The 16,871-nt window shown below is 37.9% G+C and overlaps 1 protein-coding gene across 9 annotated transcripts in view; it reads left to right on the forward strand.

Annotated features, from left to right (window-relative positions):
- The window catches only part of FHIT (fragile histidine triad diadenosine triphosphatase), a 1,412,849-nt gene that overhangs the window by 245,218 nt on the left and 1,150,760 nt on the right, over positions 1-16,871 (forward strand). For 6 of the 9 annotated variants that reach the window (XM_086697744.1, XM_086697748.1, XM_086697743.1 and 3 more), the window contains exon 3: positions 14,459-14,535. The exons of 1 other annotated variant lie outside the window; for it this stretch is intronic. The gene's annotated coding sequence lies outside the window, so the exon portion shown is untranslated. Of the gene's footprint in view, positions 1-13,345; positions 13,453-14,458; positions 14,536-16,871 lie in introns of those variants that run through there. 2 more of the 9 variants (XM_086697746.1, XM_086697745.1) reach the window with 1 other exon arrangement.

A 16,871-nucleotide genomic window follows, 5' to 3' on the forward strand; every position in this document is an offset into this window, starting at 1 on the left:
AAATACCACATTGAACAAACATGACCTAATTGTAATATATAGAATGCTGCACCCACCAATGAAGAATATATAGTTTTTAAGTGACAGGAACATTTAGCAAATAGTTCACATGCCCAAAGGCGTTGCTGAACAAATCTCAAAGGATTGAAGCCCTGTAGTTTCCTTTCTTTTTTAAAAAAAAAAATTTTTTTTTAACGTTTATTCATTTTTGAGACAGAGAGAGACAGAGCATGAACGGGGGAGGGTCAGAGAGAGAGGGAGACACAGAATCTGAAACAGGCTCCAGGCTCTGAGCTGTCAGCACCGAGCCCGACACGGACTCACGGACCGCGAGATCATGACCTGAGCTGAAGTTGGCTGCTTAACCGACTGAGCCACCCAGGCGCCCCTGTAGTTTATTTTCTAATCATAGTAGTATTAAGTTGTAAATTAGTAACAAAATAATAATGAAAAAAAATTCCAATATTTGGAAATTAAGTAATACCCTTTCTCCTGTGTGTCAGAGAAAATAATCACATTGAAAATTATACATATTTTTAACTGATAAAGAAAATGCAACATACCAAACATTGTGGGTTGCAGTTAAAGCAGAAGTTATGGGGACATTAATAGACTTAAAATTCTTACATTAGAAAAGAAGAAAAACTAAAAGAAGAAAGAATCTCAAAGATCCATCTGAAGGATCTAAAGAAGCAAAGTAAACTCAAAGAAATCAGAAGAAAATAAAGATAAGATCAGAATAATTGAAATAGAAGAAAAAAGACAATAAAAAAATAGAGCCAAAAGTTAGTTCTGGGAAAAGCCTAATGAAATTGATAAAACTCTGGTAGTAGTAATCAAAGAAAAATGTAAGGTAGATTATTAATATCACAAATGCAAAAAGGCTAACACTAAACTACGGATATTAAAAAAGATAGTAAAAAGATATTATCAAGATGTTATGCCAATAAATTTGAAAATTTAAAGGAAATGGTTAAATTTCTTAAAAGTACACCAAAATTCCATTACACCCCCCCATACACACAATTATTATTTAACCATTAAAAAATGAGAAAATCCTTTCATTTTCAACAACAAGGATGGACCTTGAGGGCATTATGCTAAGTGAAATAAGTCAGGGAAGGACAAATGTTATATGATCTCACTTATATGTGCCATCTAACAACAAAACAAAAACTTGATAGAAAAAGAGATCCAGGTCCTGGGTGGCTCAGGTGATTAAGTGCCGACTTTGATTTCATCTCAGGTCGTGATCTCATGGTTGTAAGATTGAGTCCCATGTCTGCTCCATGCCAAGCATGGGGCCTACTTGGGATTCTCTGTCTCCCTCTCTCCCTCTCTGCTCCTCCCTCACTCATACATGTACTCTCTCTCAAAATAAGTAAATAAACAGTAAAAAAAGAGATGAAACTTGTGGTTACTGGAGGTGTGGGTTGAGGGTAGGGGAACTGGAGAAAGGTGGTGAAAATGCATAAATTTCTAGTTGTAAGAGAAGTGAGTATTAGAGATGATGTGTACAACATGATGACTATCATTAACACTGCTGTATGACATACAGGCAAGGTGTCAAGGGAGGAAATCCTGAGAGTTCTTGTCACAAGAAATATTTATTTCTTTTTTTTCCTTATTTTCTTTCTATTTAAAAATTGTATTTATGAGAAAATAGATGTTAGCTCAGTCCATTGTAATCATTTCACAGTATTTATAAATCAAACGTTCGTGCTGTATGCTTTAAACTTATATAGTGATGAATGTCAATTACTTCTCAATAAAACCAGGAAAAAGCCACAATGAGATTGGTATAATACATTTTAGAAAATCTGGATTATCTTATATCTATGAAATAAATTCGCTTCATAATTATAGACCTTTACACAAAGAACATACCAGTTAAATTCACCAGCAAATTTTCTAAATATTTAAGGAGGAAGCAATACCAATCATATATATATACTCACATTATTAGGCCAGCATAACCTTGACCCCAAAGCTAAGAGGGGTATTCAAAGAAAGGAAATTCGCAGTCCAATTTTTCTTATGAAGATAGATGCTAAAATCCTAGCCAAAACATTAGTAAATCAAAGTCAGTGATATATATAAGGGTAATATATCACTACAAAGTTGGGTGCATTCCAGGAATGCAAGTTGATTATTTGAAAATCAATCAATACAATTTACCACATTAATGGAGTAAATTTGAAAAACCATATCATCATCTGGATAGATGAAGGGAAAAAATGCTTTTGATAAAATTTGACACTTACTCATGATGCAAACTCTTAGCAAAATGTGAATGGAGCAGAACTTCCTTAATTAGATAAGTGATATCTGCAAAAAAGCTACAGCAAACCTCATACATAATGTTGAAATATCGACAGCTTTTTTGTTGAGATTGTGAATTAGAAGAGTGTTGGTAATTTCCACTTTTATTCATCATTATGTTGGAGGCTCTCGCAAATTCAGTAACGTAAGAAAAAGAGAATACCTTTATAATCTTGGGATAGGTAAGGATCTGTTTTTTTAATAGGCCACAATGGTGATTCTTATGAATGCCCATTTTGGGAAACTTCATAACTGGGCTAAGATGTGATTCGCTTCCTGGGGCGCCTGGGTGGCGCAGTCAGTTAAGCATCAGACTTCAGCTCAGGTCACGATCTTGCGGTCCGTGAGTTCGAGCCCCGCGTCAGGCTCTGGGCTGATGGCTCAGAGCCTGGAGCCTGCTTCTGATTCTGTGTCTCCTTCTCTCTCTGCCCCTCCCCCCTTCATGCTCTGTCTCTCTCTGTCTCAAAAATAAATAAACGTTAAAAAAAAATTAAAAAAAAAAAAAAGATGTGATTCGCTTCTTATCTTGAGATGGCCATAACCTAAAAGTATGGAAGGTGTGAAGAGAATGTTTCTGCTCTCTGACAGGACTCCCATTGTTGACACATCAGATTGATCAGATTGGATGTGGATTTGGCCACTGTTCTTTAAAAATTGTTTCTATTTATTGCTTTCACCATATCTCTTAATATTTTTAATCCATCAGAAACAAATAATCTCCCATGTACCTTGTAACATCTTACTTCTATTTACCTATAATTCAATTTAAAATGTTAATGTCAGCAGTGCCTGACTGTCTCAGTGGGTGGAGCATGTAATTATTGATCTCAGGGTAGTGAGTTTAAGCCCCATGTTGGGTATGGAGCCTACATAAATAGAATAGAATAGAATAGAATAGAATAGAATAGAATAGAATAGAATAGAATAGAATAGAATAGAATTTAATGTGCATTTAATATGTTCAATTTTCTTTTGTGCAGATGATGCAAATACAAATGAACCCTTTTTGCGTGTCCATGGTTAGTGTGCAGCTATACATCATGGGCCAGTCAGATCATGGGCCTAGAAAAATAATTGCATATATTGAAAGTCTGGTGTAATGCATTTAGTTTCTACAATAAATGTTGCTCAGGCATCGCCAGTGATACTATTTTATTGATCTTGTTTTTGTATCTGCCCTTTCTTCCTTCTATTTTTGTTACAAAAAAATCCTGCTTCAAAAATTCAAACAGCACATAAGCATTATAAAATAAAAGACAAAATCCCCTATACTTGCAATCCAAACCCATTCTTCAGAATTAACCCCTGTAAACATTTTGTCCCATACTTTTCATTTATGTACTTCTATATATTTTGTCATACTGTTTTCTTTTTAAATGTTTATCTATTTATTTTGAGAGCAAGAGAGCAAACAGGGGAAGGGGCAGAGAGAGAGAGAGAGAGAGGAGAGAGAATCCCAGGCAGGCTTAGTGCTGACAGTGCAGAGCTCAAGCCCACGAATTGTGAAATCACAACCTGAGCCGAAATCAAGAGTTGGCCGCTCAACTGACTGAGCCACCAAGGCATCCCTGCCATACTGTTTTTAAAGAGTTATCAACTTGCTGTCTAAGTCTCAAAATTTAAGCATAGATACTGAGACCAAGTTTATGTTTTCTGTCAAATTTGACAAGTGTGTGGTCAGTATGCTGAACTCTTATATATTTGTAATGCTCTTTTTTTTTTAAACCATGTTCTATTTAAGAGATTAAGAGCATTTAGAAGAAGGAGTGATAACAACTAATACAGTGTAACAGTACTGTTCACTTTCTTCCCAGAGGAACATTCGTACATATGCCTATGTTCTTATCGTGAGTTATTGGTAGGAGCAAGAAATACACATACCAGTACTGATGGACAATTGGTGAGGAAGTGAGCAACACAGTTTACAACCTATTAGGCGAAGACTAACAATCATGTAGTTTTTTAAAAGACACTATAGATCTAAACCATAAAAATTAAAAAAAAAATGGTTTCATAAGGCATAAACATCTGACAAGGGCCGTTGTGGAATATGATTAAGAATCATAACAGTTTTTGAAAGAAGAGGAGTATTATATTAAATGAGATAAGTCTCCCATTGTATAGTAGAGAAAAAGTACCAGGTTATTGGGAAGTACAGTTCATAGACCAGATCAAGTACTGCAGCTGAGTTCTTTATGTGTAAAGTATACCATAATCCCCATACTCCATTCCTTACCAACTTCTAAATATCTCTCAGATTTGTTGTATTCTTCCAGATCTACTGTTCCCATGGCAATATAAACTATCATCACTACTGCCTTTGACTGATCTTGTATCCTCTCCTGTCCCCTTGCAACCCATTTTCCAAATGTAGCTTGAGGGAGATTTTCAAAATGCTAGTTTGATCATGCCACCGAGCTGGTGTAAACCATTTCCACCATTTGAAAACCTAACATGGCCACTGTTGTCTTCTCTTAATTGTTTTTTCACATCATGCCCTCTTAACTCTCTGAACTCCAACTACACTGCCCTTTTTCTTCCTCAAAATCAGTGCCCTCCCTACTGCCACAGGGCCTTTGCACATCTTGTTCCCATGGCCTGTTTAATTTGTTTCCTTCATCTCCACTGAGTTAATTACCTCTCCTCAGATTTCATCTTCCATGTTTTCCCTTCTATAGACTATTTCAGGCCCCTTGGTTTGGTCTGTCTTTTTGGCATCTGCCACTAACCTTTCTCCCCAGTAAGGCCATCAGTTCTGAGTTCAGAAACCATCTGTGTTTATGCCCAATTACCAGCTCGGCCCAGCATGTGCTAAATGCTTAACAAATATTTGTTGAATGTGTGAAAGAATGTGTATACATTTGTAAATTGAATAGGAGTTGAATTATAGCAGCTGAAGATGTTATCTGTTACTAATCATGGGGAATAACTTCCAAGGGAAGTCAAGGGCAGAACTGATGATTTTTCAAATGAAGGAACTGATACTCAGAGGGGTTAAGAGCTACTTAGTGGGAACATAGCTACTAAGTGAGAGAGCTACAATTTCAACTGAGGTTTGTCCACTAGCACCGCTGTTCCTGAGAGTGGTTACATGTATAAAGCCTTTATGTAGACAATAGTATGGCAAATATCGTACACTCCATCCTTCTCCTGAGAATCCATGAAGACCATTATGAATATTAAAGACAGACAATTCCTGGAGTAAGGAATTATGTTTAATTTAATATAACCCAATATCCCTTTCATTTGGTAATACCCATCAATGGAATGGAATTCTCCTTTAGCAAAATGCTGCCGTTCATTCCTTCATACATCCATTTGTCCTTCAGTTTGCTTTATCTGTTCTTATGGCACTGATTATAATTCCATTGCTAAATAATTCTTTCCAAAGAAGACATTTGCCAAATACTTCCATCTAGCTAGAACGAGAAGATAATACTTACCCCTGTTCAAGATAAAACATTAAGTCTTATAAAATTAATTTGTTTTAGCTTAGGGTCAAGTGTCTGGAGACATGAACCTCACTTAACATTGTTGCTGTCACAGATATACTTATAGCTTTGAAATAATGCTCTGTTTCCCCCACATTATATAGGCTACCAAATTATACCTAATGAAGCATCACTAGAGTGGGGATAGCAATAAAAATTGGAACAGTGCATTTAGTTTTCATGCGAAAGGGGAGACATTTGGTCAAATTCAGTCCAATTACCAATGATAAAACATACCAGTGTCACTTTCAATAATTACTGAAGAACAAGACATAACTCTAAATAATACTACATCTATTCAGTTTTTAGGCTATTTCATTTAAAAATTAATTCCTGCTAAACAGTTCTCAATACTAGGGAAATTTGCCAAGACTCATTTCTTTAGAATGGAATGTAAGTCTTGCAGGATATACATATACTATACTTCTCCAAATTCCTCATAAGTTTAAATGTATGGATTTTATGTTCTTAGGTAGAGCATTTTGCCGTGCCCTATTCCTCTATACCAGGTATATTTATATCTACATCAATATAGGTATATTGGGAAAAGTCTGCACATACCTACATGCTGACAGAAGGTAGCTTTAAGGATTTTTAGCCTAAATATGACTACATATTCCCCAAAGTCCTACAACTACGTGATTTTGAGTATGTAATAATTCAGCATGATATATATACTTCTTGTGTGAGTAAAAAGTTAAGTTTAACTTAACTTGTTGAGCGAAAGTTTGTACAAAAATAGGGAGGAATTGAGTGTAAATTCAACTTTTTTGTTCTGAAATAACTGTAAAAAATAGAAATAAAATTTTCATTGTGTCTGATTACATGTATTCAAGAAATAGGCACTGAGGCATAAAGGAGGACTAGACATTATCCCTGCTTTCAAAGAGCCCGTATCACCTCCATGTCAGAGACAAATAGACAGCTATGAACATATAGTATTGGGATTGAGTGCCATAGGAAAGGGGTGGTGAGCAGGGTGCTGTGGGAACATCTGAGGGGGCACTTGTCTCTCAAGATGAGAGAATCAGACCATGCTTCCCAGGGGAAATGGTGTCTAAGCTAAGGAGTTGAATTTAGTCTTGATTCTGTGTCTCACCACTCTGGAATGCTGAAGAAATTGAGACAAGAGCCCCTGTGTCACCCTTAGTTAATTGAAAAAAGAGTCTGTAATTGCTTTGTAGTAAGTAGTCTTTTATGGAAGCATTTTTGGCTGTGTATAGAAAAGAAGAAGATAATGCTGTCTTTTTCTGGCTCTTGTTTGCTTTGTCTGATTTTCTTTACTGCCTTTTTCTGTGAACCCATACAGAGCCACATAGAATTATCTCCACCCAGTTCAGTATCTGATCTTGAAGAAGGTATTTTTAGAAGTTTAGCTGAAGTGTGTTTTCTGTGTGAGGAGGTATATGTGGGAGCTGTGTGTCATCCGAGCTTTGTTGGGGTGATTGCCTAGACCTATGACCCTTTCCGCAAGAACTGTCCAAAGGGCTGGCACCTACAGCCATGACTACCTGGTGTGACGCTCTGAATCTGGAATACCCACAGTTCATTCTTTGTAGGACATTGACAGCAGGGGCCAGTGGCCTAATGTGGTCTACAGATGTGTTTTCTCAATCAAGAAACTAAAGTAAAAACCTGGATCTCTGTGAGTACAGAGCTGAACCCCAGAAGCAGCCTGAGCTCTTTGTGTTTCAGGACCTTTCCTTGCAGGTTCTTGTCTCACACCTGGTCAGCTTCACACCTTTCATTACTTCTGTGGCCCCCACAAGCGTTTGCATTGGTAGCCCCTGATGTATAGTTTTGGCTGATTCGATGAGGTGTGACTGATCATGACCTTGGTTGGGCTCAGCAGATTTTTTCCTCTAATCATTTTGAGGTGGCACTCAGGATATTGCTTGGTTTCCATTTAAGCTGCAAAGAGATACAAATATTTGTGTGGAAGCGGAGAAAGGACATCTAAAGGTAGACGCAGTAAGGTAAATACTCCAGAAAGAAGTAGAGACATGAGCCCCGAAGCCCCAGAGAGTGAGTGTGGTGATACTGGATCTGAATGACTTCTTACTTCCTGGCTCTGGTTCCAGTGAGGCCTGGCTACCCTTCCAGTCCTGTGTGCTATGGCATGTCTGGAATTCCTCATCGAGAATCCCATTTTACTTGAGCTCCTAAAATGGATCTTTGTTTTTTGTAACTAAATGATCCTTAATTCAGAAGCTTTGCACCTGTTTTTTATGATATTTTTGAGTGGGAAAATGGAACTTCAGGTTTCCAGTAATTTGTCATGAATACTCTAGTTGGATTAGAACAAAGTCTTGTAATCCTCAAATAGAACAGGTATCCTAGTTGATCATGAGAAACCCCTGGACTGTGTTGAGTTAGCAGAACAAAATCTTGTCATCATGGAGAAGCATTTTGACCTTTAGAGACCTTGGGTTCAAGCTTCCCTTAAGAAATTGTATCTATTCTTGAGTGGACATGTTGGGATTCTACTGTGAAGTGATTCTGAATAAGCTAGAAAGTTGCCTGGATTCTTGATCATGACAGTTTTTTTTTTTTAATTTTTAATGTTTATTTATTTTTGAGAGGGAGAGAGAGACAGAGTATGAAGAGGGGAGGGACAGAGAGAGAGGGAGACACAGAATCCGAAGCAGGCTCTAGTCTAGGCTCTGAGCTGTCAGCACAGAGCCCGACATGGGGCTCGAACTCACAGGCTGCGAGATCATGACCTGAGCAGAAGATGGCTGCTTAACCAACTGAGCCACCCAGGCTCCCCAATCGTGATGGTTTTTAAAAATGCATTATATTTATAAAACAGTACATTTGGAGCACAATAAACTAACATGAACCCACCCTCTAATTTAAGAGCTGTAACATTACCATTTACTTGTGTGTTCCTGCCCTCTCTCTCCTCCCTTTTCCGTGCAACAGTAACCATTGTACAGCAGGAATGAATATACAGGATAAATTTTCCACATATACTTCCTTTGCTTTTCTTTTCTCATATAAAATAATTTTGCCACATTTGTGTGTATCCCTAAACAAGATATGTTTTAGTTTTTGAGCATTGTAAAAACTGGCTTTATACCATATGTCACTGCTTCCCAGCTTCTTCACATCATGGCATACGTTGCACTTGAAAATACTGCACGGTGTCTTGGGATCAATGCCATCAATGTCTTACCACAAGACTCTGTTCACTCCAGCTACTATTAATCCACAAAACAGAGGGGATCAGTATGTTAGGACCTCTGTGAGGCACACCACTTGGAAAGCTTTATGTAGTGTTCTTTCCATTTGATTTTTTGTTTCTTTAGATTTATGCACATTCCTTTTTACTGCTGTGTAATAATCCTATGTCAATATACAAGAATTTCCATCTTACTCTGTTTAGACCCCCTTCTTTACTTTTCATTTATACTGCAGATAACACTAGCATATCATGGCTTGTGGAAAACTGCTGAATTTGGTTTAATGTTTTTGTAGGATTCAGAGAGGTACCTTTAAATTTTGGTTTTAAAAATCTGCTTTGTTTTAGATTGGGTCTGAGTGTAAGGCAGCAAGAGATAGAATTAATTGGATTATATAAGACACAGCCTTCTCTATTTAATCACATTATTAGGACAAAACAGCAATATGTACCAGTGCATCCACCTTCATTCAGATCAGTGGAAATTTACTGTAGGCAAGCAAACCAAGGAGCACTAAATTATGACGACTACATAATGGCATTAACACTTTTGATAGTTGATCTGAAATACACTGTATGATTATTTAGTTCAGCAATGGCAAATATATTTCACTTCGTGTTCTGAATCTATTTGGTAAGTAGTGTACACCTGGAGTACTATTGTAAAAGTGTTTTCAGTTCCTATCAGGGTCTTTGGCTAACAACTCAGTGATGAGTTATTGATGTCTGTCCTGGGTATGAACAGTGGGACTAAGGACATATATGCCAGTATTTGCCTTCCCTAATCTTCCCATTTGCCTGTCCTTCTTGAATTATCTCGAACCCATCTTGATCATCTGAATATTGTTTAATTTGTAGCTTAACCCTTGGAGAAAACCAGATTCATAACTAAATAAAAAAGCCAGAAAGCATCATGTAGTTGTGCTCTTTTCCCTGGTCATTTATTATGGTCTCTAATTACCTGCCTCACAGGATACTTTTCTCACAAGTGTCCAAGATGTTCCACTCCTTTGGTAAAACGTATTTTACCATCACTATTGAGCCGCAAGCTGGAAAAGAGATAAAATGCCCTTTAGTGTCCTCAGTTTCAGGGTTTTGAACTTAGCTTTACACAGACAGATCTTGTCCACTGTAATTTAAAACAATTAGAGCCACAAAGCTTCTTTAGAGTTTCTAGACCCTATTAAATGTTATTTTTAAGATAACATCTCTTCTTGTCCTTCATTTTTGAATGCTTGGTCAGGAAATGGTTGTAAAAAGCTTCAAATCCCAATTGAATAATGCGTTCTCAAAAGTAGCTGCCAAGTGTAAATACCACTGATATACATCCATGCATATGATAGTATATAAATAACCAGGAAAGCATAGCAAAGGTCAATCAATTATGTATAGGTCAGAATGCTTTCCATCTGGATTGTCATTTTAGCAAATGACATCATGTGTCCTTTGGAATCTATTGTGAAATGTGGCTTGAGTCATTATAGATTGGCTCCTTCTCTGGGTTACCCGGATGGCAGGGATGAGGCTCAATAAATGTATTGGACTCGGCAGGAGCAGATTTGCATAATTGGGGTGTAGTGATGAAGGCTTCTTATTCTAGAGAAAACCTTTGGGCCCTTTCCACCAATTTCTACTTTTTTTTTTTTTTTTCCTTCTTGGTTGCTTTTTTTTTTTTTTTTTTTAAGAACGTGAAGACAAAAGAGTTGGAAATGAGCCAGATGCCCTTTATATAACTGCAGTGGATATCTTTCCATGAAATTGCCAGCAGGGAATCAATAGTAATAAATCTGGTACCCTTCGAATCTCTTTTAACTTTACCACTGCTCTTCTGGAATGGGGCTACGTGGACCATGTAAATTTAGTTTATAATTTCTACTTGATCTGATGAGGAGTGGTCTCACCAGACAGACTGCCAGGCTCTAGAGTGACTGGCAGGATGGGATGTTGTATGGGATGGGAAGGGATGTTGGCCTTTTCCAATTGGCACAACAGGAGTTGTATTTAGCATATAGACCAAGTGATGAAAGCAGCTGCCAAGTCTAGTCATTTCTGATTAGTCAGGGCTCGAGGAGGTAAATGTTACTTGACAGAATTTAATGTGTGATCTTTCCCTCCCTTCAGGGTATTTTGAAAATGTTAAAAAGTTGTTGTTGTTGTTTTTAAATAGGATGACTTATAGTGAAGGACTTAGAGTCAAAATTGATGTCATGTTTTACAGGCATTTATAGTTGAAATCTATGTTTCGTTCTGAGATCTTGGAAGGAAGAAGGCTTGGGAATCTTTAGGAATGATAAAAGGAAATGGCCTTTGCCTGAAGAGAGCTTAGTCTATTGGGAAGACAGACATGCAAACAGATTCACACGCTATAAAATAATAGCTGCTCTCATAAGGTATATGTGTAAATCCAGGCAAGACTGCATTTCTGTCACTTACCTATATTATCCATTACTTATTTATTTGGGCCCTGAAGGGCTGAGAAACATGCCTATGCTTATTCTTATTATCAAAGTATTTTTGAGGGTGAACTTTCAATTTTCAAGGTAGCTAATCTGTGTTTTGGTGATTCAGAGGCAATGTGGCTGCCTTCTCTTGGAATGGTACTTAATGTTCTGTACACAACCCAAAGCCTTAACTTTAGTTTAGTAAAACTCTATAGATTCCTGGGGACTATTCTTTGATCGTGTCTACATGGATACCAAAACAAATGCGAAGATGAATGTAAAGATCAAGTTGTAGTTGTTTCTTGTGGTAACTAGCAACTGATTTACAAGGTTTTATCTTCTCCCCCCACTATTATCTTTGAGATTGTTATCTGTGGTCATGGATTGATCAGCTCATTCCAGGGTGGTATGGGGAGGTAAACCAAAAAGCGGCCCATTTGACCATTTAGCAGACTTCTGCTTAGATCTCATTTTATAAAATCACTCCTAGTTGTAAGGGGTCCTAGAAAGAGGAGTTGTTAACAGAAACTGGGTTGCTCAATCGATGATTGCCAAACATCCTTATTATCCAAAAATAACCATTGTCAATAAATGTGATAATACTGTATCTACTCTTTTTGCAATGTATTTTCCCTCTCAATAATATCATGAATCTTTTTTCCATGTTATTAAATATTCTACCACGTATTTTTTTAAAAAGCTTATTTATTTATTTTGAGAGAAAGAGACAGAAAGAGAGAACTGTGGGGGAGGGGCAGAGACGGGGACAGAAGTTCTGAAGCAGGCCTTGAGCTGTCAGCACAGAGCCTGATGTGGGGCTCATGGGACTCCAACTCACGAACCTTGAGATCGTGAGCTCAGCCGAAGTCAGACGCTTAACCGACTGAGCCACCCAGGCTCCCCTACCACACAATTTTTAATGTCTACCTAACAGTCTACTTTATGGCTGTAACAGAATTAATTTAAACATTCTTCTTTTGTTTGAAATTTAGAATTTCCAGTTTTTACTATTATAAATAGTACAGGGGTAAATATCCTTGTACTACATCTTTTTCAGAACTCTTTTGACCTTTTTTCTTCCATTTTGATTCTTCCTTTAAAAGAAATCAGGAAATAACAATGATATAAGTAAATACTTAGGAACTCTCTTCGAACAGAGTCTGGAGGGGAATTATTTAATATCTCAGATAACTTAAGATTATTGTATAGGACGCAAAATATCTTACTGATTTGGTAAAATCAGAGAAACAATTGGTAAATCCAGACATAAGAGAGAGAAGGAGGGAAGCGACCTGTCTTCTCATGGAATCAATCAGCTGAGTTGGTTGAGTTAAAATGGCTTAATGAGTTTTACAGGTCTGGTTAAGGGGATCTGGCAGTATGTTAATTTTCAGAATACCTTCTGCCTGAAAGTATATTTTCATCTGATAGCGTGATTCCTTTTGTACAAAGGTTGTCAAATGAGAGTGTGAAGGTAGCTCCTCTCACAACTCACCTGGCAGAATGTATCGTAGACGTGTTGAGGTTGAAAGGCTGGTACCCACAGCAGCTAATAGCAGAGGCTGCAGGGAGGTGTAGCTTACAGAAGAGTAAAAGGGGAAATGTTGACACAGTCCACTGCCACCCCCACCCCATCACTGCTGTGGTCTTGAGTGTGTGGGGGGTGCCTTTCCTTGTTCGAGAACTAAAAGTAGATCAGCAAAACTGAGCATAGGGCAGAGAGTTTTGGTACTTGCTGAGTACATTACCTCTTATAACAGAGTTTTAAATGTCGATGCTTTTTCTAATGTATATGAGGAATCCTAATTGAAAAGCGGGCCCATATGCTTAGACTATATCTAGCTCTGTTTCTTTTTTTAATACTGCAAAATAAGGTTAATTTTTATGGTGAATATTTTATGGCTCGCTTTCTGTTATGTGCCAGACAAATTGAAGGCAATGGAAACTGATGGGTGCTGAAGATAAAAGAGCAGTGTTGACCTTTTGGTAAATCATTCATCATACTGCTTCATCTGTAAGTGGTTTTCCAGTTGTAGCTCATATTTGCTAATCACTACATTTGACTCTCAATTCTACAGGGGCTGATTGTCTTGTTGTGGATTGCCTTTTCTTTTCTTCCCCCCCCACCTTTTTTTTAACTTTGGTTATTGTTATTATAGCTATTTTATTACTATTAATTCCTCCACCAGAGGGGGCTTGTGGGCAGAGAAATACAGTGGGAATTAATAATTCAGTCTCTTTTTGCCTGTCTTCACTGACTTTTAAGGTTTTTTCTTAATGGCTGAGAGGTACTTTCAGCATTGCATTCACCTCCTTGTTCTTGTTGCCAATGAAATTAAATTACAAGTTGACTGTCTTTGGCGATGACCACAGAATAGTTAACTGGTGTTAATGGTTTAGCACCAGGATGATTTTTGGCTTCCGTGTTGATCAAAGTCCCGTTGGGGAAACCAGAAATGAGAGTAAGAATAGCCTCTTTAATCCTGGGTCAAATACTGGAAAATATGGAATTTGTTATGGTGGAAGATAAATTTGATCCTGGACCCAATGGTGATCCAAGACTGGGCATCTGATAGAATCAACTTCACCAGCATTGTGGGAATGTATGGTTCTTTATTTCTTGATACTTCTAACTGACTCTGGCCATCACTAGAGTTCAGAAGTGTATTCAATAAAGAAGACCCTTTAAGTCTGGATCAGCATACAAGATATGGAGGACAATATGGACATGCTTGTCATCTGGTCTAGGCAAGAGAACACTTACAGAAAATATTTTGCCTTTAGACCCAGAGAAATTGACCCTTGTCCACTAGGGAATCCAACCAGTTATAGTGCTGTGCTGATTAACCCCACAGAGGTTGTTTCTTAATTTTGTATTTTAGGGTTTGTTAAACTAGGGATTGTGTCCCTTCTCTGGGGACAGAGAGTATTTTAATATTTTGATTACAATTAAAATGGAAATTGGAAACACTAAGAGACAGAAACTAATCAGAAGTGTTTCACTCTTCCTTTATTCCCAGTCACTTGCAGTGTCAACCAATATCCAGATATTACCTACACTCTGCCTATCTGCTTGAACCAGAGATTCCTGCACTGGGTGAGTGGTCCTTGGCCTAGATTGGCATTGCCCATTTGATTGATGAGGGCAGTTTGACAGAGTTGTTGCTAGTTATGTTGGTGCTGAAACTCTAAGAGCATGACTACAATTCCATTCTGGAAGTCTGTGGTGTGTGGTGGGGTGGATGTGGGGGTTCATGACCCTTTTTTATTATTTTATTAAAACACTAATTATAGTTTTATGACTGCAACCGATCATAATACTTTTACCTTATTTTGGATAACAAAGAACCAATGTCTTTATACTCTTTTGTAAAAACGCAAAAAAGCAATAAATACGATTTCTAAAAAGCACCATCTTTTAACAGGGAATTCTCAGAAGTCACATTTTTTTTCTTTCTTTGTTAGAGATAGAAAGCCAGTCTTTGGGGAAGGGACCCTTAGGTCCCAGAGGAACAGTCAATAGTGATAGTCTATTAATACCAGATTGTTCTTACAGGAAGAAATCATTTTTACATGGTGGAGACATTTTAGTCTTTAGAAGATTTTCTCAAGTGTCTTCCATAATAGTATGGTCCAGAAGTTAGTCTGGGAGGAGGCAGAAATGAATTAAAATGGATTTTGGGGATCTTGCTTATTGAAAATGATAATGCCGTCAAGCATGACTTATCTTACCTTCCTTCTCCAGACCCACAAAGTTAACTAGATTCATATCTATCCTGTCCCTTTTCCTCAAGGCCCAGAGATTAAGAAGAATTTCCTGCATCTTTAAACTAATTTGTGAATATTCCCTTCACCTTTTACTCTTCTCCACCATCCAATAAGGTAACCACTAGCCACGTGTGGCTCTTTACATTCAAACAGATTTAAATTAAACAAAGTAAAAAATTTATTTCCTTAGTCACACTAACCTCTTTTGAAGGACTTGATAGGCATCGGTGGCTATTGGCTGTCTTATTGGACAGCATAGATATACAACATTTCTATCATCACAGAAAGTTCTGTAAGTGCTGCTCTGATACTCTTAGATATCCACCTAAGGATATCTCTCACCCTCTCAGGTGCTCACTGTTTTTTCTCAGTGTCTGAAGTGGACATGGTGTCCTTCTTCATCTCTGCTGTCACTTACAGACAACTTCTTTTCTCTTTATCCACAGAAGCACCCTCAGGGGAACCTGGGTGGCTCAATTGGTTAAGCGTCCAACTTCAGCCCAGGTCATGATCTCACAGGTCGTGAGTTCGAGCCCTGGGTTAGGCTGTGTGCTGACAGCTTGCTCAGAGCCCGGAGCCTGCTTTGGATTCTGTCTCTCCCCCTCTCCTCTGCCCCTCCTCTTCTCACACTCTGTCTCAAAAATAAATAAACATTAAAAAAAAGAAAGCAGGTGCCATCAGATAATCCTACTGCCTAGTTATTGAAAAATTTACCCCCAGCTCACTGACTTTATGCCCATCACCTCCTGCCTTCGTTGTTGGTGAAAATATCCACATAGAAGACTCTTCTCTGGCCTCCCAGTTCCTTCAGTTTCTCACTGGCAAATGTCTTTTTTTCTGCCTATTGGTCATTTCCCAGGCCAGTGGCCCTCAATCTAGGAGGCTTCCCTCTTCTAGAGGGCATTACAATTGTAAGGAGAGATTATTTGCAAATGTAAGAAGTACCACTGGCCCTTAGAGGGCAGGAATTAAGGATACCAAATGTATTTCAGGACCAGGGACAGTCCTACATAATGCAAAATTGTTGCATCCCCAATGTCATAGTGCTCTTGTTAAGAAACATGGTGCTGACCTTCAAAATGCGTTTCAAAGCATTTCTCTTTCCATCTGTCTTTCCAAGGATGCCACCTCATGTGCCCACAACATTCCTATTCCAATAGGAGTTCCTTGACTCCTTAGAGCCTCCAATCTATTGACCTACTGCTTTCATGTACTAATGATTATCCCTCTCGTGCCCTCATTTCCCTCCTCACCCAGTTTAGGTGCTGTGATTAATCTCTCCTTTGTCATCTCTGTCATCCTTGTCTGGCATAACTTTTTTTTCTTTATTTTTAATTTTTATTTGATTTAATTTTTTAATTTACATCCAGGTTAGTTAGCATATAGTGCAACAATGATTTCAGGAGTAGATTCCTTAATCTTCTCTCATTTAGCCCATCCCCCCTCCCACAACCGCTCCAGCAACCCTCTGTTTGTTTCCCATATTTAAGAGTCTCGTATGTTTTTGTCCCCCTCCCTGTTTTTTTTTTTTTAATTTTTGTTTCCCTTCCCTGATGTTCATCTGTTTTGTCTCTTAAAGTCCTCATATGAGTGAAGTCATATGATATTTCTCTTTCTCTGTCTGACTAATTTCGCTTAGTTTAATACCCTCTAGTTCTATCCACG

The sequence above is a fragment of the Puma concolor genome, chromosome A2 (assembly GCF_028749965.1).
Source record: "Puma concolor isolate L17-30 chromosome A2, mPumCon1.1.hap2, whole genome shotgun sequence".
Lineage (NCBI taxonomy): Eukaryota > Metazoa > Chordata > Mammalia > Carnivora > Felidae > Puma > Puma concolor.